The sequence below is a fragment of the Myotis lucifugus genome, unplaced genomic scaffold (genome assembly GCF_000147115.1).
Source record: "Myotis lucifugus unplaced genomic scaffold, Myoluc2.0 scaffold_45, whole genome shotgun sequence".
Classification (NCBI taxonomy): domain Eukaryota; kingdom Metazoa; phylum Chordata; class Mammalia; order Chiroptera; family Vespertilionidae; genus Myotis; species Myotis lucifugus.
In genome coordinates, this window is record NW_005871093.1 from 1,108,125 (window position 1) to 1,121,214 (window position 13,090).

A 13,090-nucleotide genomic window follows, 5' to 3' on the forward strand; every position below is an offset into this window, starting at 1 on the left:
GAGGAGGCAGAGCCTGCAGGGCTTTGGACCATCCCTCATCCTCCATTTCTTTTTTAAATTTTTTTGGTTAATCATCACTTGAGGATATTTTTTCCCACTGATTTTTAGAGAGAGTGGAAGGGAGGGAGGAAGGTGAGGAAGAGAGAGAGAGAAACATCCGATGTGATAGAGAAATATCTACTGGATGCCTCCGGAAAGCACCCCAACTGGGTCCGGGGATTGAACCTGCAACCCAGGTACATGCCTTTGACTGGAATCGAACCTGCACCCTTCAGTCCATGGGCCGATGCTCTAACCCAGTGATAGCGAACCTTTTGAGCTCGGCATGTCAGCATTTTGAAAAACCCTAACTTAACTCTGGTGCCGTGTCACATATAGAAATTTTTTGATATTTGCAACCATAGTAAAACAAAGACTTATATTTTTGATATTTATTTTATATATTTAAATGCCATTTAACAAAGAAAAATCAACCAAAAAAATGAGTTGGCGTGTCACAGGTTCGCCATCACTGCTCTAACCACTGAGAAAAACGAGGTAGGGCCCTCATCTTCTTTTTCAACCAGGCAACTACGCTTTTATTTTTTATGTATGAGGTTCTGCTTAAGATTTAACTTGGAGAAAGATACTCTGATGCTTCAAAGAAAAAACAAAACAGAAAAACCTTTCAGTTGCTGAAAGAGCCCTCCTGACTTCATTAACCTTAGGTACACAAATGAGTTGTTTTTATTCCCCCCAGGAAATGTTTGCTTTATATTAAAAAAAACAACAACATGGCATATTAATCACAGTTCACAGTCACAACAACAAAATGTAAATGCCTAGGAAAACTACAGTGAAATCCACATGAAAAAATTCATCACGTTCCCTGAGTGGTATTAAAGTAGGAGAGGATGGGAAGCCTGAATATTCCAAGAAGGTGACTTATTTTGAAAGTAGGCTCCTAAATGACCACTGGAAATTATCATTGGAGCTTGAGCCAATGATTCTAACATTCACCTGAAAAATTACCCAAATGGGTACAAATAGTTACAAACTTATAGGGAAATAATTATTAAAGGAAAATTGCTTTACAAGGTATTAAAACATGTTATCAAAAATAATTAAAACTATGAAAACCAAGATGGCGGCATAGGTAAACACGGGAGTTTGCTGCCTCGAACAACCACTTCAAAAATACAACTAAAAGATGGAACGGACATCATCCAGAACCACAGGAAAGCTGGCTGAGTGGAAGTTCTACAACTAGGAGGAAAGAGAAAAGCATACCGAGGCTCAGAGGAGGCGCAGTGCTGAAGTAAAATACTAAGGTTCGGAGTGCATGCGGAGCGGGCTGGAGGCTGAGGGCGCGGTTGACGTTTTCAATCGGGAGGGAGTCTCAGGCTCTGAGCTCCAGTTCCGGGCGAGTCTCTAAGGACCCACACTCATACGGGAGAAGCGGGACTGTCTGGCATCGGTCAGAACCCGAGGGCAGCTTTCTCTCCATGGGGCTTGCAGCGACTACTGGGACACTGAGAAGCAGAGCCTCTGAGGGCAAGACTGAGAGCAGCCATAATTGCTAACCCCGCCCTGGTGATCCCGTGGGACCCGCCCCGCCCAAGCCCTGCAGGGAGGCTTTTGCTGGATAGCCGCAGGCAAAGGCTAGATTAGCACCTCCCTAGAGATCCAGGAGCCAGGAAGCCCAGAGGTCAGAGGGGGACCATCCAGCTTACAGCTCCGTGGAACCATAAAAGACACACTCAGGGGGCAGACTCAGTGAGCACCAAAGCCCCATCAAAGCAAGTCTAGCCCCAGAGGGGTGTCTCCAGCACAGAAGTTCTCCCACCGCAGACACAGCTGATTCTCACAGCCAATTGGCCTGGAGGTCAATTCCTCACAGTGATAACTACAACAATCAAGGCTTAACCACAACAAGACTGTGCACAAAGCCCACAAGGGGGTGCACCAAGAGTGTCTACCTCAGGTAATTGGGACACTTAGCACAGAAAGGCACTCTATCGACACAGCGAAGCATAAAAAATGCCGAGACAAAGAAACAGGACACAAACGACAGAATTGGAGGAAAGCAAACTGTTGGATATAGAGTTCAAAACCACACTTTTAAGGTCTTTAAAGAACTGTTTAGAAGCCGCCGATAAATTGAGTAAGGCCCTCGAAAAGACTGGTGAGACCGCCGATAAATGTAGTGAGATCCTCGAAAAGACTGGTAAGACCGCCGATAAATGTAGTGAGATCCTCAAGAAATCTAACGAGACCCTCGATGTTGTGATAAAGGACCAACTAGAAATTAAGCATACACTGACTGAAATAAAGAATATTATACAGACTCCCAACAGCAGACCAGAGGGTCGCAAGAATCAAGTCAAAGATTTGAAATATGAAGAAGCAAAAAACACCCAACCGGAAAAGCAAAATGAAAAAAGAATCCGAAAATATGAAGATAGTGTAAGGAGCCTCTGGGACAGCTTCAAGCGTACCAACATCCGAATTATAGGGGTGCCAGAAGATGAGAGAGAGCAAGATATTGAAAACCTATTTGAAGAAATAATGACAGAAAACTTCCCCTACCTGGTGAAAGGAATAGACTTCCAAGTCCAGGAAGCGCAGAGAACCCCAAACAAAAGGAATCCAAAGAGGACCACACCAAGACACATCATAATTAAAATGCCAAGAGCAAAAGACAAAGAGAATCCTAAAAGCAGCAAGAGAAAGAAAATCAGTTACCTACAAGGGAGTACCCATACGACTGTCAGCTGATTTCTCAACAGAAACTTTGCAGGCCAGAAGGGAATGGCAAGAAATATTCAAAGTGATGAATACCAAGAACCTACAACCAAGACTACTTTATCCAGCAAAGCTATCATTCAGAATTGAAGGCCAGATAAAGAGCTTCACAGATAAGAAAAAGCTAGAGGAGTTCATCACCACCAATCCAGTATTATATGAAATGCTGAAAGGTATCCTTTAAGAAGAGGAAGAAGAAGAAAAAGGTAAAGATACAAATTATGAACAACAAATACATATCTATCAACAAGTGAATCTAAAAATCAAGTGAATAAATAATCTGATGAACTGGTGATTGTAATAGAATCAGGGACATAGAAAGGGAATGGACTGACTATTCTTGGGGGGGGGAGAAAGGGGTGTGGGGGTGAGTGAAGAGATTAGACAATAATCGTGCACCTATGGATGAGGACAGTGGGTGGGGAGTGAGGGCAGAGGGTGGGGTTGGAACTGGGTGGAGGGGAGTTATGGCGGGAAAAAAGAGTAACTAATGTAATAATCTGAACATTAAAGATTTAATAAAAAAAATAATAATAATAATTAAAACTATGAAGAGATCAACTTCCAAAATGACAGGGAAAGGACTTTAGTGAACTCACTCTCCCTCTAAAACAATAAAAATATGAACTAAAATAAAAGACTTTTAGAATTCTAACATTTAACCAAAGCTGCACAACAAACTGAAAATTGTTAAGAGAAATTCCTGCACCACAATAAAACGAACTTGAATTCTCATCAGAAAACATGGAGGCCAGAAGTCAGTGGGCTGATACCTCCCCAGTGCTGAAAGAAAAGACTTTCAACCAAAAATTCTATAGCTAAATCCTCCTTCAAAGACATAGGAGAAGTCAAGACATTAAAAGATAAACAAAAACAAAAGAATTTATCACTAGCAGACCTGCCCTACAAGAAATACTAAAGGGAACCATTCAAGCTTTCATGGAAGTACGCTGGAAACTAACTCGAAGCCACATGGAGAAGTAAAGAGCACTGGGAAAAGTAACTGTTATGTCTGATCGAATGACTGAATGGACACCCCCTGCCCTGGGAACTGGCCTTTAGACCAGCGGTCGCCAACCTTTCAGACCTCACAGACCACCAGTGGTCCGCGCGGACTACCGGTTGGCAACTACTGCTTTAGAGCACTTCACAGCAGACATTCCCTTTTGCTTAGCACTTGCTACGACCACAGTCCACTTGTTAAGACCATTATCTTTTCCCTCAGGACCCGCCCAGAGAGTTCTCTGCCCAGGAAAAGCCCGCCTAGAGTCCTTTAAGATCTCCGACTCCCTGTCCCTGGGTGCTGGCGCCATTTTGGGGCTCAGCCCATCTGGTTTTCCAGATGACCTAATAAATTCATAATTCTTTACCCCTTTCGGCCTCCTACGTTCCTCCTTTGGCGACCCGAACAGTAACCACATAGGTTTTTAAAAAGACAGTATAAACTTATGTTTGTTTTTAATTCTATCTGTTTTAAATACAACTGCCTAAAGTAATAATTATAAAACTGTTATTGGACTCACAATATGTGAAGATGTAATTCGTATGTCAATAATAGCGCTAAATAGAGGGAACATAAGTATGACATTGGAGCAACTACTGACTATCCACTACTGAAATTAAGTTAGTATGAGTCCAAGGTAGATTTTTAAAGTTAAGATGCTAATTGTAATCCCAAGAACAGCCACTAAGAGAATACATTTAAAATTACAGCTAAAGAATGTGATTTTGCTCCAGTTTACACCAAGGAAATTCCAACACTAGCTGGGTATCCTACAATTCCAATAAATTCAGACACTATATGCCTGGAGATAGGGTGAGGGCTCAGTCCCAGAACACTACCCCCAATCCCACTCCACTTCAAACTCCAGTCAGAAGTCATCTGTGCTCCTGACCGACTGGCTGTAGATTGTAGGTTCCAATGATCTGCCCTCCTTGAGTTCAGGTAATTTGCTAGAGTGGCTCTCAGAACTCAGAGAAGCATTTTACTTATTAGATCACTGGTTTATTATAAAAGGATATAACTCAGGAGCACCCAGATGCAAGACACGCATAGGTTAAGGTGTGGGAAAAGGGCTCAGAGTTTCCATGTCCTCTCCAAGAGCTCCACTCTCCCAGCACCCCCACACAGTCAGCAACTCAGAAACTCTCGAACCCTATCTGTTTGGGTTTTTATGGAGGCTCCATTACATAGGATTGATTAAATCACTGACCATTGGTAATTGGGCTCAATATCCAGCCCCTTTCCCCTCCTCAGAGGTCCTACCCTCTGGTCATGGTGGGTTCCCCAGACAGCCAGCTCCATCCTTAGATTACCTAGGGGTCTTTCCAAAAGTCAGCTCATTAACATAACATTAGACACCTTTACTCTATGGATCAAGGAAGTTAGAAAAGACTTTGAGATCATAGAAAATGAAAGCACAACATACCAAAACATGGGATGTTGCTAGAGGGAAATTTCTAACTGAAAATGCCTGTATTAAAATAGATTTCTCAAATTAATAACCTAGCTGTCTACCTTAAGAAACTGAGGCAGGATAGAAAGACGTTAGGAAAAAAATCCAGACAAATGGAATGAAGTAGGAGCCCACATCTTCTTCCCAAAGCCCCCACCTCTGGGCATGATCAAAGAGAAAACAGTTTATGGCAGGAAACCCCTGTTTTGGTTGTAGAGTGAACAACAAGGACTGGCTAGAACCAGATCATCCCAGGATGGAGGACATATTGACCAGAGACCGACCAAAGCTCATTGTACCATCATTATAATGAAAACTGACACCACAAGTAGAAGGGGGACAGGGACGGAGTGGGACAAACACCATGACACTGCCGGAAGCGACCATATTAGGAACACAACCGCCTCCCAACCAGAAGGCAGTGTCAGAATTTGGCACCACAAAGCTTGGAGACAATCTTGGAAACATGAAAGAACTAATGGACTGCATGCGCAAACTCACCAGTTGGCTCACATTCCCCTGGATGCGTACTTTTCGCTTTTTTCACAGCTGTGCCCTCACTGTGGCCTCTCTTTTTCTACTTGAATAAAACTTGCTTTATTTGCACTCTGATTTGTCCTTGAAATCTTTCCTGGGGGGGCGGGGGGTGGTCAAGGACCTGGAGGTGGCCTGACACTCGAAAGTTTCCAGACCAGGCTGGGGCAGGGCCAGCCCCCGGCATGGAAGCAGCCCCCTCACAGAACAGCTAAACCTGAAGGAAGGGAAAGGAAGAAAGTAATAAAGGTTGGAGCAGAAATAATGAAATAAAGGAAAGAACACCAATAGAAAAGAACAGTGAAACCTATAGTTGGTTCTTTGTCAAGAATCAGAATTGACAAACCTGCAGGCAGTCTCACCAAGGACAAAAGTAACTAAAATCAGATTTAAGGAACTAAATATGCAGAGTCTATACACTTTCAATGAGTGAATTTTGTGATATGTGAAATGCAACTCAGAAAAGCTCTAAAAGAAAGCACAGAGGTAAACCTGAATGTGTTTATAAAAACCAATATGGAACAAAGGAAGCATCATAACTCAATGGGGATTGGGAAGAAAAAGTAGTTCAGTTGTTTATACCAAATACCAAAAAGAGTAAAATGAAACAAAACACTTAGGTGAGGAAGGCCTTTCTTGACCAGTGACCAGTGGCTCCCAAACTTCCTCATGTCTTAGAATCACCTGGAGGGCTTGTTAAAACAGATTTTGGGGCCCCCAGAGTCTCTGGTATTGTAGGTGTGAATGGGGAATATTTTGCATTTCTGTCAGGCTTGGGTTATGCAAATGATGCTAAGAGACCACACTTTCAGAACCACTTGGGGATACAAAAACAAAGAACTCATAAAGGAAAGGTCAAAAACTCTTTGTGGGATATGTTTAAGTATCTAATATCAAACATCACATAAACTAAAAGGCAAAAATTGGGAACAATAATTTGCATAAAATATAATTGACAAATCCTTACTCTAAAATCTCATATAATTTAATGTAAAAAGTTTAAGACCTGACTGGTTAAATAAACAAAAGACAGGGCATAAAGTTTTTATCAGTGAGGAAGTACAGATAGCTACAAAATATAAAGAACTATTCACTCTCAGCAAAGATGCAAGTTAAAGTATTTTTTCATTAAATTAGCATAGTTTTTATATCATTATATTAAGGTAGAATATAGACGTTTCAAAAGCAGTTTGGCAATGTATACCAAGAGCCTGTCTTTCTCTCTCTTTCGTTCGTTCCTTCCTTCACTTATTTACTTTTTAAAAAATTAATTTTAGAGAACCAAGATGGCGGCGTAAGGTACAGACCTGTGCGTGCTGCCTCCCACAACAACATCGAGACTACCAACTATAAGACAAACAGCTATCATTCAGAACCATGGGAAAGCTGGCCCAGTGGAAGCTCTACAACTGGAAGGAAAGAAAGAAGAGCATTGAGACTGAGTAAGTTGTGCAGAGGCTCTAAGAACGGAGGTACGGAGTCTCGCGCCAGCGGGCTGCAACTGGATTCACGGTTTTTTTCAATCAGAAGGGGCTGCAGACTCTCGAGTCCACTGAGCTTGTTTGGGGCGGGATTCTGAGGTCCCAGACCCCTACGGGGAGAGGTGGGATGGCCTTGCAACGGGTTGGAGAGCGAGGGTGGCTTGCTCGCGGAGCTGCCCACCGGCGCTCGAGGACACAGGGACGTGGAGTCGCAGAGAGGCGAGTTGTAGAGACGCCATTGCCCTTTGCCCCGCCCTGGTGATTCTCCAAGAACAGAGGTGCAGAGTTGTGCGCCAGGTGGGCTGCAACTGGATGCGGTTTTTTTCAATCGAAAGGGGATGCAGACTCTCAAATCCACTGAGCTTGTTTGGGGCGGGATCCTGAGGTCCCAGACCCCTACCGGGAGAGGCGGGATGGCCTTGCAACAGGCCGGAGAGTGAGAGTGGCTGTCTCGCGGAGCTGCTCGCCGGCACTCGGGGACGCGAGAGGCGAGGCGTCGCTGAGACGCCATTGCCCCTTGCTCCACCCTGGTGATTCCCGGGGACCCCGCCCTACTCAATTTACATCCCCATCCAAGCTGTGCCAGTGGCACAAAGGGAACCACTGGCGCTTTTGCAGCCCAGCCCAGCAGAATGCAGATTTCAACTCCTCGCATACATAAAGGACACACTCAAGAAGCAGAATCAGGTTCGGAGGAAGCCGGAGCCGGACCCGCCAGGGCCGGCGACGTGGAACCGTTGTACCAGCAAATGCACAGGCAATCTGTGCACTTGGTAGAAAACGAAATCTAAGCAAGCATACCAGATATTCAGCCACCAGGAATGCCTGGAAATTTTGTCCAGCAAGGAGCCGCCCAACAAAGGACAGAATGCCAAACTTCATGTTGCTGAGACGGCCCCCTTGAGGTCGAGACGACCCCCGTGGGGCCGAGACGGCCACCGTGAGGCTGAGACGGCCCCCATGAGGCTGGGACGGCCCCCGTGAGGCTAGGACGGCCCCTGTGAGGCTGAGACGGCCCCGGTGAGGCTGAGACGGCCCTGGTGAGGTTGAGACAGTCCCAGTGAGGTTGAATCGGTCCCAGTGAGGTTGAGACGGCCCCGGTGAGGTCGAGACGGCTTCTGTGAGGCCGGATGGCCCTGGTGAGGTTGAATCGGTCCCGGTGAGGTCGACACAGCCCCGGTGAGGTCGAGACGGCCCCGGTGAGGTTGAATCAGCCCCTGTGAGGTTGAAACGGCCCCGGTGAGGCTGGGACGGCCCCAGTGAGGTTGAGACGGCCCCAGTGAGGTCGAGACGGCCACAGTGAGGCTGAATCGGTCCCGGTGAGTCAAATCAACCCTGGGAGGCTGAGATATCCCCGTGAGGTTGTGACGGACCGGGAGGTTGCGACGGCCCCAGTGAGGTTGAGACGGCCCCTGTGAGGCTGGGACGGGCCCCTGTGACGCTGAGAATGGTCCCTGGGAAGCTGAGAAAAATACCACATGAACTCATTCATTTATGGATAATTAGGACTATTATAGACTGATGAACAAAAATGGATACAGAGGGAGAGCAGCATGGATCGGACTGTCAAACTACAGTGGGAAGCCTGGGGAGGGTTGGGCGGGTAGGAGATCCACCGAAGGACTTGTATGCACGCATATGAGAATAACCAATGGACACAAGACACAAAGGGGGTGGGGGAGGCCGGGAGAATGTCAAGGGGGGGAAAAAAGGAGACATGTGTAATACTCTTTGTAATACTTTAAGAAATAAAAAAATAAAATAAAATAAAGACATCTCCAACAACAACAACAAAAAAATTAATTTTAGAGAGCGAAAGGAAGGGAAAGAGAGAAATCAATTTGTTGTTTATTAATTTATGCATTCTTTAGTTGATCTATATGTGTTCTGACTGGGGATGAAATCCACAACCCCGGTGTTCGAGGAACATGCCTCTACACACTGAGCTACCCAGCCAGTTCCAACAGCCTTTATTTTTAACAAATGACTGAATGATTTTAAAGAAAAAGATAAGTTTAGTATTTAAAGTTATTTTTATAACATATTATAATAACAAAATCCAGGAAACCTAAATATAAAATTGATACTGTTGTAATTAGCTGGTTATTAATAACTAGAGGCCTGTTGCACAAAAAGATTCGTGCATTAGGCCTTCCCTTCCCCTGGCTGCCAGCACCGGTTTTCCTCTGGCACCCGGGACCCAGGCCTTCACTCTGGCCGGAGCCGCCTTCAGTCTTCGCCGCTTCACGCCTATGTATGCAAATTAACTGCCATCTTTGTTGGCGGTTAATTTGCATATCTTACTGATTAGCCAATGGGAGGCATAGCAAAGGTACGGTCAATTACCATGTTTGTCTATTATTAGATAGGAGGATAGGGGAGGAGCAAAGGGAAGGCCAGACATAGGCATGTCATTTGGGCAGCTTCACTAGGAAGCTCTAAGTTTGCACTCCCCAGGGGACTACCAGCCCACTCCCTGCAGATCACTGGAAGAAGGGACTGGAAAAAGGGGAGGATGGATGCTTGTTCAGTGAAATTAGGGTGACCTAGGGAAGGTGCTTGTCAAACCTGGGAACAGACATCATTGCTAGAAGAGGTGGAGCCAATACAAGCCTGTGAAAATTTGGGGATACATAATCCCCCAAAGGATTTCTCTCTCATGGCTCATGGCACTCTCTTGTTCCTGCTTTCTTGCACTCGCCTGTGTTCCTCTATAGCCATGTGGACCCCACATGCAATGAACTGATGATGGGCTACAACTGGGAACACAAACCAAGCTAGCCTGATGCTGGACTAGGGTATGCAAATATGGAACAGAAATTCTGCACCCTGGCTTTGATTTTAGCTCTACTGAAGCCCCAGTTACACTTCTTTTTCTGAGGGACAAAAGGAGATGGGACCTTGGGAACTCAGGGTTTTAATTTCACAGGAATAAAGCTTTCTACAATATCGCATCGTCCTGTGTGAATCTCAGAAAGCCCACTCCCACAAGCAACAGGTGGGGACGAGGGCCTTTCCCCACTGGTAACAAAATGAACTAGGCATTTAATATTTTTGAAAGAATGGCAAAATTATATTACAGTATATTTTCTAGGTGATTCATTGCTTCAACAAATGTTTATTGAGCTCCAATCATGTTCTAGTTGCTGAGGATTCATTGGTAAAAACAAGAGGAAAACATAATTCTTATCATTACGATGCTGATAGACATTCACCAAAGACAAAGATTCACACAAATAAGTGTTATTCACCGAACACTGTGATCATAATGCTCCGCAGAGGGACAATCACCGTGTGGCTGTAACTGAGAGATTTCCTAGTCTGAGAGGGGTGCACTGACTGTGCTGGGCCTAAGTGAAGAATCCCGACCCCAGACGTGGGTGGGGAAGAAGGACATCGCAGGTAAAGGCCGCGTGGGGGAGGGTTCCAGCACATTTGAGCAGCTGCAGGAAGGCCACAGTGGCTGGAGGATGCCAAAGAAGGTGCTGGAAAGGGCCAGGCCATGCAGGGAAACCAGAGGAACATGGTGGGTGATGACCCAGCCAGGCCCTGAGAGCAATTATGCAAAGGAACAGCATGATTAGATTTGCATTTTCCTAAGGTCACTAGCTGCAGGTTGACAATGGCTTGGAGAGACCCAACAGGAAGGTGAGTTACTAAGTATTCCTGTAGAACGGGCGTGGGGGATGGCATCTGCGCAGTGCACACCCCTGCGTGCTGACGCTGGGGGCTGGGATGGAGAGCAGTGGGTGGGTTTGAAAGGGACCTTAGATTTGGCCACAAATGGGTTAGAGTGGGGAGGAGGGATGAAATGTCCAGGGTGACTCCTGGCTTTCTGGCTTGACCAGGACGGAGTTAGTGCCATTCTCCCGCTGGCTGATACCGGAAGGGCCAGGCCTGGGGGAGATCTTGGGTTCATTTTTGGACACAGAGGCTTGACTTCCAAGGGGGAGGTGGAAACACTAGTCAGGCACACAGGTCTGGGGTGGGAGGTGAAATGTGTGAATCATCATCGCAAGTTATAATCAGAGCCTCCAGGAGGCCTGAGATGACCCGAGGAGAGGAAATAAACAGAGAAGAGGAGAGGCCACGCCTCCAGGAGCTGTAGCAGGTAGTGGCCGGGCAGGGAAAGCAGGGGGAATAGTCGGGGGAGACAGGCAGGAGGGAAACCAGCCATAAGTCACAGCAACTCAGGGAGGAGGGCGGATCAAGAAAAGACTGTCCAGGGCGCCAGAAGCCAGGGACAGGTGAACTAGGGATGACGACAGGAAAATGCCCGTAGGGTGAGGGCCATCCGCGACCTAACCAACACTTCGTGGAATGCTAGCACCAGGGAAAGTTTTTGAAGGATTTCTAATAACAGAAGCTTATGATTTAATTCTAAGCTTAAAACAGAGAATCCAAACTCTCACAGTTAGCTTAATTATGTAAAAATAATTTGTGTGAAGAAACATATGACTAGATACGTTTTACTTAAATCAGTGGTTCTCAACCTTCTGGCCCTTTAAATACAGTTCCTCATGTTGTGACCCAACCATAAAATTATTTTCGTTGCTACTTCATAACTGTAATGTTGCTACTGTTATGAATCGTAATGTAAATATCTGATATGCAGGATGGTCTTAGGCGACCCCTGTGAAAGGGTCGTTCGACCACCAAAGGGGTCGCGACCCACAGGTTGAGAACTGCTGACTTAAATGATTAATGATCAACGGGATAAGGAAATGTATTTTGTACTAATTTGTGGAGTAAGCCTCTAACCGTTTCCTTAAGTAAGGTCCTGAAATTGGAATTCAGCCTATAGTTGGAGTAGAATATATTCAAAACAGCATATTTTTAAAGCTGAAAGATTATTTAATCTCTTTCTGTTCTTTCAGTGTGCTGGGTTATTTTTCTCACTTTTTATTTAAATACAAATTGATGAACTCTTCCTGGGCCCACTGACTTGATGCGAGTTGGCAGAGACAAGTCTTGTTGGCTGGCAGCCAGCTTAGTGCTTTCGCCCGTTATACGAAATCCTGTTACTTTCAGGACGAGGTTTTGCAGATGCTGGGTACAGTGTTGTAAATTCATTAATTTTCCAGAGGAAAAGGCCCTCTCGTTTAGGAGGAACCTCGTACACTTAGATTGACATTTGTGGGAATTCTGGCCCGGATGTTAGAGAAAGACAGACGGAGAGCGACCACAGAGCTCACTGTGAGGCAAATATGTTTGCAACTGACTCAAGGAGACGACTCTGGACAAGCAGAGGCAGCGTGTATTGTAGAAAATCGGAACAGGCAAATGTTCTGCAATTCTGTCTCTGGTTTTTGCAAATTCTTATCAAGACACCATGAAGCCCTGATAATGCCTTCACCTTCCTCCTTACTGAGAAGATAACTGCGTAGCCCCACTTAACTGGCTCAGTGAGAACTACTAGAAAGTTACACTCTGTATTAGCTAAGTCCTTCCCCTCCCTTTCCTACAAGAAGTTCATTGATCTGCCTGTCACTTGGGCAGTTCGATGGCCTGGCTGTCCCCCAACATGGGGACCCCTGGCCTCCCCTTTGGAGGAGGGGTGAGTCGGGGCAGAGAGAAGGGCCCAGGAGCCGGACCACAGTCCAGTTCATTCCCGAGCAGCTTCATGATTACACGGCAACAGGGGAAGCCTGGACCTTTAAAACGGTGGCCTGAGCACATCTGGGTTTAGCAAGAACACTGAGATCAGGTTGTGCTGTCTGCAGGGCAAAGGGTGGTCTTGGAACTCGTGCGATGTATTGCTGCACAGAATTCCTGATGAAAGGCCCGGAGGCACCTGGGACATTGGGACCTGGGTTTCTCTGCCTTGTCTCTGAC